Genomic DNA, 10,951 nt, shown 5'->3' on the forward strand with positions numbered 1-10,951 from the left:
CATGACAAATTTAGGCTTATTAATTTCAGTCAGTCTATTCTGAGTAGGACTAGCCTTGAATACAACCCTTAGTTGATTAATTGGTTACATTAATCCATTTAAAACATTGTGATTACTTTGAAAGGACAGAATTGAAAAAAAACAACTTCTAGACAAGCATGTACAAAAAAAATGCAGATAAGTGCCACCTTTGAAGAGCCATCTAAATAAGACATTAATTGTGTGATTGCATTTATAAAGCTTTACTTTTTAAAAAAAAGATGTTCAAATAGCCACATTTGGGGAACATGGGGCAAGGATGCGGGTTATCTCTCCCCACCCCATGCCATATTGCTTTATTATACATGTGTGCATTTATGCAGATGTAATTGATTCAAATGCTCAGTTTTTACCAATGTGATAAATCATTGAAGATTTCTGCTATCAGGTGACAGCCATTTAATCATAGAACAAGCCTTGAAGGAAGTGGGAGAGAATAGGCATTATGGGTAAATGATTCTTGTCTCAAGGAATTAGGTGTACAGCCTGTACTGGATGGGATTGTACTTCCCTTGAAGGAGCAGATACACCAGGGGAAGGAGGGGTATTCATCAATCCAGCATTGTCTCTAGAGGCTCATGTAGTCTTGGTTGTGTCCCATGCCTTTTTCCATCTTTTTGGTTCCCTGCTTTGACCATTCATGGACAGAGGTAGCCTAGCTGCAGTGACCCATGCTCTGGTAACCTCCCATTTGCATTACTGTAATTTACTGTACATGGGGTTGCCCTTGAAGACTACCCGGAAGCTTCAATTAGTGCAGAATGTGGCTGCAAGAACATTAACTTATGCAGCCAGATGGAATCACACTGCACTGATTCTGAAAGAATTACAGTCATACCTCGGGTTAAATATACTTCGAGTTGAGTGAATTCGAGTTGCGCTCCTTGGCAACCTGGAAGTAACGGAGCGTGTTACTTCTGGGTTTCGCCACTTGCGCATGCGCAGATGCTCAAAATGATGTCACGCGCATGCGCAGAAGTGTCGGAAAGCAACGTGCGTGTGCGCAGACGCTCCGTCGCTAGTTACATTTACCTCTAGATGCGAACGGGGCTCCAGAACGGATCCCATTCGTATCTAGAGGTACCACTGTACACTGGTTGCTTTAATTCAGGCATAGGCAAACTCGGCTCTCCAGATGTTTTGGGACTACAACTCCCATCATCCCTGACCACTGGTCCTGTTAGCTAGGGATAATGGGAGTTGCAGTCCCAAAACATCTGGAGGGCCGAGTTTGCCTATACCTGCTTTAATTCTATCAATGTTCAATTCAATTTAATTCAAGTTTTAAATGATTGCTTTTCCTATGTTTTCAATGGTTCTTATTTTTATATATAAGTTGCCTTGAGTCCTGTCAGGGGGAAAAGGTGAAATATTAATATAATATAATATAATATAATATAATATAATATAATATAATATAATATAATATAATGCACCCTACCTAACCCCATACCCCAAAAATGTGTCATTAAAAAGTTAGGTTTTATTTTTAAAGAGATTGGGCACTGCTTTTAATCAGATTGGTCACAATATTTTTGAGTGTAAAAAATATTTTTGAATGTAAAAAACACTTTTGAATGTAAAAAGTTGAGGCAGTTCAGCAAACAGACCTCAGTACTGGACCTCTGCTTCTCCATGATCACCCAGGAAAGCGAAAGGGCCATGACTTACTCATGCTCTGATTTCCCATTTTGCTGATGGTACTATTTTAATTATGACTGAGACTTACTGCAGGCCCGTTGAAGTGAACACACGTAAGATTGCGTGACTCCAATGACTTTCCCTTGAATAGCCGATTGCTCTTTCCCAAGGGGGTTCAAGCAAACGTAAGTACTGCCTGGGCCTCTTCCTGGGAATGTGCACGTTCACGCACCCGTTGCAACTGGCAAGGCTCCCCTTAACCTTATACCCTGCTATATTTAGGGAGCGTGCTCTCACTGCCAGCCTTGATGCGGATGACGATATTACTCATTGCATAGCTAGGTCTAGGTCTGCATTTAGTCTGTTGCCACACCACTTCTGGAATGGGACAACCGTGAAGCCAAAAGATTGAAGCTAAATGTCTATGGGACATAAGTCACAGTGGAGGAACTTGCCTATGGCTGTGAAATGTAAACAACGCTGTGTGCTACTACTATATTGGTAAGTCAATCTGTTCCATGTGCTTGGTCCCCAAGGCTACGTGATTATGTAGCGAGAGAAGTTCCTAGTGCTCACATCCCAAATATCAAGTAACTGGTGCTTAGATTATTCTAACCCATACCTAAACGGGGCAATGGCTGGATGGATGCATGGAGATGAGACAGCTTCCGGTACAGAAATAGTGTGTCTTTCAGTATCAGCTTTTTCCTAGGATACACAATTAGGTTTTCCCCAAGGAACTGATATTTCATCATTTTCCATTTTCAAATGTTCTGAACACATGATATATTTTTGCATTTAAGAAACGTTGGCTCAGAATAGTAAGAGTTGGAAAAGCTCAACTATGAGCTCTCCACACCCCACCCCCCCCCACTAGCACTGCAATGACCTTTTCACCAACCCCAAACTATGTCTTGCATTATTCACTCAATAAAAAAGGGCAGTCGTACCTTGGATCCCAAACGCCTTGTGACTCGAACGTTTTGGCTCCCAAAGGCCGCAAACCCAGAAGTGAGTGTTCCAGTTTGCGAACGTTCTTTGGAACCCAAACATCTTACACAGCTTCCGATTGTGTGCAGGAAGCTCCTGCAGCCAATTGGTTGTCGAATGTTTTCGGAAGTCGGACAGACTTCTGGAACAGATTTTGTTCGAAAACCAAGGTACGACTGTAAGTGTAATCCAGCTAGCAGCTGTGATCATGATGGAAAAGGAGCTGTGAGATTCAAGTCTGGACCGTGCTCCTGATCTAGACTGGCACCTTGTGAAGATTCACTGCTGAAAATTGCATGTATACACGCACACAAAATGTTTACAGTGTTTGTAGGAAACAGCATCTTAACAGGCAAATACCAGGTGCGTTCAACATGAGCAGGTCTAGAAATGGGTGTGAGGCCCCAATCCAGCTTGGGAACACTTTCCAGATAGGTAACCCCAGCTTCTATTTCTTCTAAATGGTAGTGTGTGAATAATGCAACAGCTGGGTACTGCCTAGTTGGTGCCGACCCACAATAGGGCCTTTTTGGTAGTGGCTCCCCATTTATGGAAGGCCTTCCATGGGGATATGTTGTGTTTCTGTCTCCCTTCAGGTGGAATTTTAAAACAATCCTGTTCAATGCCTGGGCATTTGATGGCTGCAATATATAGTTCCTGGCAACCTTGAACATTTTAGCCGTGAGAATACTTGATCATTTCTCTCTTATAGAGGCATAGAATTGTAGAGTTGGAAGGGACCTGAGGGTCATGTAGTCCCACCTCCTGCAATATAGGAAGCTCTCTCATATTAATGACATTGTTTTGCTGTTTTATTTCTTGTCACCCTGTGCTCCGTTGAGAGGAAGGGTGGGATAGAAAATTAATAAATTAATTTAGCTGATTAATATTCTACAGCTTTTTAAAATGTGTTTGTGGGGGGAGGCTATTGTTTTGTTTTTGTTTTAACTTATGTTTTTTTTCTTGTGAACTGCCTTTAGATCTTTTGATGAGGCGCAGAATATGAAGCATCTTGCCTCTGCTGGTTGAAGGAATGGATGAAATTAGAAAACACTGATTTGCTAGATTTAGAAGGTTTCGACAATAGATTTGGGTGGCATGCTTATTTATGGTATGACAAAAAGCGAGTACATAAAGGTTTCGAAAACCACATCATAAGAAGGTATTTGATAGAGGTTTGGGAAAAGTATAAAAATATGTTGGAAGCAAAAACTCCGTCTTGGTTATCACCACTAGAGGCGCTGAGTGTGAAAAAAATCAATATGAAAGGGGGATGGGCAACATATCAGAATCTAATAACAAAAACAGAAGGTAAATGGAGGCTAAAGTCGTTTGAGGTAGTTAAGGAATATGTTAATGATTGGCTGCATTATTTTCAAATCAATGAAATATTTAAAAAAGATCTAAGGTTAAGAGGCTTTGAGGATAAAGAGTCGAAATGTCAGAAAGAAATAATAAATAGTGATTTTAAAGTTTTGGCTAAAATGTATAAGGTATTATTAGAATGGCATACAAAGGATGAAGAGGTAAAATCGGTTATGATTCACTGGGCCAAAGATTTTGGATATAATATACAAATGGAGGATTGGCAGAAATTATGGAAAGAAGGTTTAAAATTCACTACATGTACAACAATAAAAGAAAATGTGATGAAAATGATGTATCGATGGTATGTAACACCAGTGAAGTTAGCAAGGATGTATAAAGGATGTAACAAATGTTGGAAATGTAAAGAAAAAGAGGGTACATTCTATCATATGTGGTGGGAGTGTAAGAAAGTAAAAAGCTTTTGGGAAATGCTATATAATGAATTGAAGAAAATATTTAAGTACACTTTTGTTAAGAAACCAGAAGCGTTCTTACTTGGTATTACAGGGAACGAGATAAATAAGAAAGAAAGGAAGCTATTTTTATATGCAGTGACTGCAGCAAGAATATTGATGGCTCAGAAATGGAAGCAAGAGGAGCTACCTACACTAGACGAATGGAGAATGAAGATGATGGACTATGCAGAACTTGATAGACTGACGGGAAGCATCCGAAACCGACGAGATCAGAGATTTATAGAAGATCGGGAAAAGTTTACAGAGTATATGCATAAATTAAGTGATAATCAAATAATGCTTGTAAGTTTTAATGAAGCTCTGTAAGAAGAAATGTTAGAATGTGAGTAAAATAAGACTTAATCTATAAAAATAATGGAAGTAAGGTTTTAGAAATGTGTAAGAAATTAAGAAGGGAAGGAGTATCAGTCAAGTTGAGGGAAGTCAAAAAGAGAATGGATATAAAAAAGATGTATGATTTGTATAAATTTTGTATTGGAAAAATTGAATAAAAATAATTAAAAAAAGAAAAGAAGTTGAGTCCACCACCTTACAAGGGAGTCTGTTCCACTGGCAACAGCTTTTACATTGTGAAAGTTCTTCTTTATGTTTACTTGGACTCGCCTTTCTCGTAACTTAAATCCGTTGGTTTGAGTCCTACCCCTCTGGAGCAGCAGAAAATAAGCCTTCCGCATCTTCCATGTGCCAGCCCTTTAGGTACAGTGTTACCTCGGGTTAAGTACTTAATTCGTTCTGGAGGTCCGTTCTTAACCTGAAACTGTTCTTAACCTGAAGTACCACTTTAGCTAATGGGGCCTCCTGCTGCCGGAGCACGATTTCTGTTATCATCCTGAAGCAAAGTTCTTAACCCGAGGTACTATTTTTGGGTTAGTGGAGTCTGTAACCTGAAGCGTATGTAGCTTGAAGCGTATGTAACCCGAGGTACCACTGTATTTGAAAGGTGGCTATCATATCCCCTCTCAATCTTTTCCAGACTAAACATACCCAACTCCCTCAACCGTTCCTCATAAGGCTTGGTTTCCAGATTATTGTGTTTATCTTCATGAGACAAATTCAGGGAGAGTAAGGATATCAACGTCTACTAGCCTTTTTTGCAGGATGGGGGATTCCTGTACTCAAGCATTCCTCAGTTGCAAAGAGAGTGGCAGCAGCACACATGCAGATGAATTTGTAGGTCTCTGAACTGAGCCCACAAGCAACCAAGACTGCTGAATAGGAACTTAGGAAACTGCTTTATACTCTTGGCCCATCTAGCTCAGCAATGACTGGCAGCAGCTCTCTGGCGTCTCAGACAAGGGCCTCTCTCAGCCCTACCTGGAGATGCCAAGGATTGAACATATAGCCTTCTGAACACAAGACAGATGCTTTGTCCCTGAGCTACAGCCCTTCCCTAATGGATCACCTTTCCCGCCTCCCCATAGCAGCTTCTCGTGTGGGGAGGAACTGTATGCAAAATCCTTCCACAAATATATATTGCTCCTCATACAGGGCATCTGTAGGTTGCCACAAACAAAACATGTACCCTGATGCTATTTTAGAAATACGCAGGAACAAATGGTGCATTGTGAATCAAGTGTTGCCTCTTTATGAATGGAGAGGCTCTCATCTGTGCAAATGGTGATGACTGGATGTCACAGAGCCCTAGGGAAGAACTTTGCCATGTGAGAATAACACCAGCCAGTCCACGTGTTGCCAACTGAGAAGAGGGCAGGGGACTGAGGGTGGAGGAACATGCCATGCTGATGCCCACTGAATGCCCACAGGCATGTCTCATGTCAGTGCTTTTCCAGAATGAATATGCTGCATCAGGTCAACTGCAGAAGCAAAATGTCAGGACTAAAAGTTTCACTAGCAAAATAGGAAATTTCCACCAAGGGGCAGGGGGCAATTGAGGTAACATAAGCAAATCAGCAAAGTGTATATATTGTGCAGTGATTCCTTCTTCCACTACTACTTAGGTTTGGGGACATTGCTTTGAGCAGAGATTTCCTTGGCTCTGCAGAGAAACCCAGCAAGGGATCTTGTTTGTATTCTGGCTGTGTAGCTGAGGCAGACAGGTCTGCAGCAAACCGATCTATTTTTGGACTCTGGCTTGCCATTTATATCCCGCAAAATTATTCATCAGCTTCAGGGTGACAAGCTATTAATTTGTATAAATACGTCAGAGCAGGGCTTTTTCCACCACTCCGCCCTTTCGCCTTCATGTGCGGCGTGACTGAGGTCAGTTTCAGAACACAAATAAAGTGCCTTCAGCTTGCAGCCGGTTCCTTGTCTGCTGTTCATTCATATTCTAGATGCATCAGCTTACCCAGTTCCATTTGTTCCTTATTATTACTGCAGAGGAGGGCAAAATAGCAGCAGGGCTTAGCTGGGATTCCTCAGCTGGTTATCTTTAGCGATGCTGGATTGGTGATGACAGCATCTTGTACAGGAGGGCAGATAGTGGAGTTATCACCTCATAGTCTGTTATATTGAAGTGTTGTGTACTTAAGGATAAGATTACTACAGAAAAAGTTATGGTTGGCTAGAAGTGGAGTCCCCTATCTCATAACTTATGAACCTTGGCTACATGCATCCTCTCAGATGGGGAGCTTCTAATTCTTGGAAGCCATTGTATTCTCTGGACACTAGACCCAGGAACATTTGACCCCCTCACCAGTGCTTCCATAACATAAAAGAGGAATAAAAATAGAAAGCAAAGCATTGGGTCATAGTATCACACACTACTATACCAGGCATATTACTAGATCAGGGATGAGGATGAGACTTAGGCATGGGTGAGGGGGGGGGTGTATGGCAAATTCAGCCCTCTCTATTTGGCCCTCAGAATCATACAAAGGCCACAGCCCTGCCCAGGCTTTCTTTGCAACCTCCTTTAGTATTTTTGCCTAGATGGAACATGTCCATGAGCTCTGATGTTTCCTCCCTGCCTGGATGGATGACAGAAAGGGGTTTGCAAATGGTATGTAGCCCCCAGAAGGCATCTAGCCTTCACTGTGGTGCGTCATTCCTGTGCTGTGTCCATTTTACAAGATGTACAAGATTACTACTTTTGCAAACCACCTAGTCATTGGGAGATACAGCATTTGGGATCAGCAGTGGTCTGGCCCATGAAGAATACAACCAAAATGCACAACATTTCGCTTTTTGTGTTCAGATCAAGTGACTCCCCAATTTATGCCTGGTGAGTTGACTTAGCTTGCCTTGAGTCTTTTCTAGAAGCGCTCCGTTCAGCTTCTTCTGTCATTGAGAAAGCAAACTCAAACGCCGGTTACAGAAAGGCTGTTGCTGTGGCTTGCCTTAGCTTTCATCTTTAATCCACCCCACGTTTTCTGCATTCGGGTGTTCAGAAGGGAAAGGGTCACGAGGAGGACTTGCCTAGAATAGCTAAGCCCTCCTGCATGTTTTCTGTGCACATTTGGAATCTGGTGGAGAACAGCAGGGAATACGCAGAGCAGCTAAAAATAGCATTTGCTCCCAGTGTTTATCCAATATATTTTGCTATGCTTGGTTTTGCTCGTGTCCTTTACTATGAATAAGTGTTCCAAGCAAGCTGAGGACAAAAAGTAAAGTCTTTTGAACAAGAAACTGCTGAAAAGCCTGGACCTTGTGACTTGGCAGGCTACCCTCCTTTCTATTTATTTTTCATCTACAAGCAGCCAGCTCCCAATATGCTTTTTTTTTTTGGTCTAAGCCAGGGATGGGGAACCTATGGACTCCAGCTCCCATCAGTTCTAGCCAGCATGCTCAATGGTCAGAGATGATGGGAGTTGTAGTGCAGCAACACCTGGAGGGCTGCAGGTCCCCCGCCCGTGCTCTATACAGACTTGTGGCCAAAGCCAATGGCAGCCTGCTCACAAAGTATGCCTATGATGGAGAAATCAGGGTGTTGCCAAGCCCCTCAGCAGGCCCCACTACGCACAGCTGCAGGAGATATTGTGGGCCCCAAAGTGTGTGGTCCTGCTCCACCCTCCACTCCACAAATTAGCTTTATGGATGAACAATGAGGGAAACATAGAACTGGAGTTGGAAGAGACCCTGGGGGTCATCAAGTCCAACTCCCTGTAATGCAGGAATATGCAGCTGTCCCATAAGGGGACTGAACCTTTAACCTTGGTGTTATCAGCACCACTCTAATCAATTGAGCTACTGTTGGAAAGCCCTTTCTTCCTTAATAGCTATGCTTGACATGCACAAAGTATGGTCATGAGCAGAAAGCTGCTCCCATTGTGCCACTCAGAAGTTTGGTGAAATACACCCACCTTCTCTCTGCAGCCATATTCAGAATGGGAAGGGGAGATAAGGGAGTGGCATTAATGGCAGTACAAGGTCCAGTTCTTGCTGCAATGGGAAGGAAGAGGGAAGACATTGTCTCGTTTTTCTCTCATCGACCTAACACCACGTGACATTTTAAAAGCAGTTACCTGGTTTACCTTTGAGAAAAGATTCTGTATTTGGGTGTTGTCTTTGTATTTTAGATACCTGGTTGCTGATTTTTCTCCTCGTTATGCTGTTGCTGGCACTAGAATCTGTGTTTTTTAATGTGTTCCTAATTATAATTGGATGTTGCCGTGCTCTCAGGCCAAGAATGTCCAGAGAGAGGAATCAACTCTTAATTGTCAAAAGGACACTTGCAAGTTAGGGAAAGACGTGTATATCTGCCCCATGTCTCTCAGCTACTTCTAGGTGTGCACCTGATGTCACAGTTGCCACAGTAGAGAGGCCCCATCCCTGGCTTATGTATCTCCCCCATCTGAGCAGCTCAGAAGCAGGCGAAGACTCTGCCTGTGTGTAACCTTCTGCTCCTCTCACTTCAATCCTCTTCTGGCCCCGGGAGACAGTGGAGCAGGAGAAGTGAGGGCAGCAGCAGGAGGAGGAGGAGGAGGTGGTGGTATGGAAGCCCTTGACTCTCCACCAGCCTGACCTCTCTCTCCCTCCTCCTGCACCTGTTCTTCACTCTCCAATCCTGCAGCTTCTCCTGCCTCAGACTCATCTCCTGGCTGTCACAGGCTTCCCCAGTTCACAGATCTCTTCTTCGAAAGGGGATCCAAACCCCTTTCTCCCGGTGCCCACTTATCAGTATCCAGCCTCCACTCCTCAGTGTCCAGCCAGTCGCCGACATTGGATCTATATAATTATTATTTGGCATGTACAGCGTATAGTTATGATGATGTACAGGTGTTATGTTGTGGCATTGGTGTTGCATGTTATAAACCACATTGTGGTCTTCTGACAAATGTTGACATATAAATTTTAAAAAAATAAATTTGTATCTGGCAGCCGCTATTCTGCAACTGGCTCTGATTGGTGGACCTGAGTATTCTACTAAAAAAAGCACAAAGATCCCACAAACCTAAGGTCTGTTCATCCCTGGCCTAAACTATAAATGCAGTTGTACAGGACTGCAGTGAACAGTGCGATGCTAGACACATCTACCCAAAAGTCCTGTTTATTTCAAAGGGGCCTGCTTCCAGGTAAGTGGGTATAGGATTGCAGTCTAAATTGTTTAGCACCATAGATCTCTACCCAATCCCACAATACATCATTCACCTTTGCTCCCATAGCATGCAGCACAGCTTATGCTAGCTGGGTGGATGGTTATTCCTTGTCATGCAAGGATTTCTGACATCTCTCAGTCCCTCTTGTTTTGTGCTTGCTCTACACTTGTAATATGGATGATGCGAGTTAATATGATAGGGTTGTTTGGGTGGAATATCCTGCTGGAGTAGATGACCTTTAAGCCAACCTTACAGTTCTACCTTTGGGGTAGGGGGCAGGCACAGTTGTCATTCTGTGCTAATGCCCAACACAGCAGCAAAACGGAAAGCAATAAATGCCATCTTTTTTATATATATAAAAATGAAAAAGGCAGAATAAAGCAAGTTGACCCACCACAGCTACCAGTGAACACCAAAGGGCTAATGCACACAAGGAAAAGTTACTTTGTTTGGCCCTTTGTTTAAAATCACATTAACACATCCCTTTTTAAAAAAACAACCCTTTTTTAAAAACCAATAATTTATCAGAATTTGTTATCTTGCAAACCACCATGTGAGGTCCACTTCACTATATTTGAATCACAGTCTCTCTTCTGCCTCTTCAACCATGTCCATCAGACAAGGCCCTTGCCCACTCCACCAGTATGATGGTATTGGAACTTAAAAAGGCTACTGTGAAGCACGTTACTGCTAAAAGTTTGTATAAGAACTGAGAACAGATACCCTTCAATTTCATAGTAGATGAGAGACTCAAAGTGATTACCTTATTTCAGAGAAAGTGTTTGTAGCTACAAAAAAAATATTGACTGGCCTGACTGGCCACTTCTTGCCAACTCAAACTACTGAATTCTTGAAGATGGTGCTGCAAAAAAATTCAGAATTTAAAAGAGTTGGGACTTAAGCCACTGAGATTTTCATCATTTTTGTTTTTGAGGCTGG

Source organism: Podarcis cretensis (genome assembly GCF_951804945.1).
Source record: "Podarcis cretensis genome assembly, chromosome: 1".
In the NCBI taxonomy this organism is placed as follows: domain Eukaryota; kingdom Metazoa; phylum Chordata; class Lepidosauria; order Squamata; family Lacertidae; genus Podarcis; species Podarcis cretensis.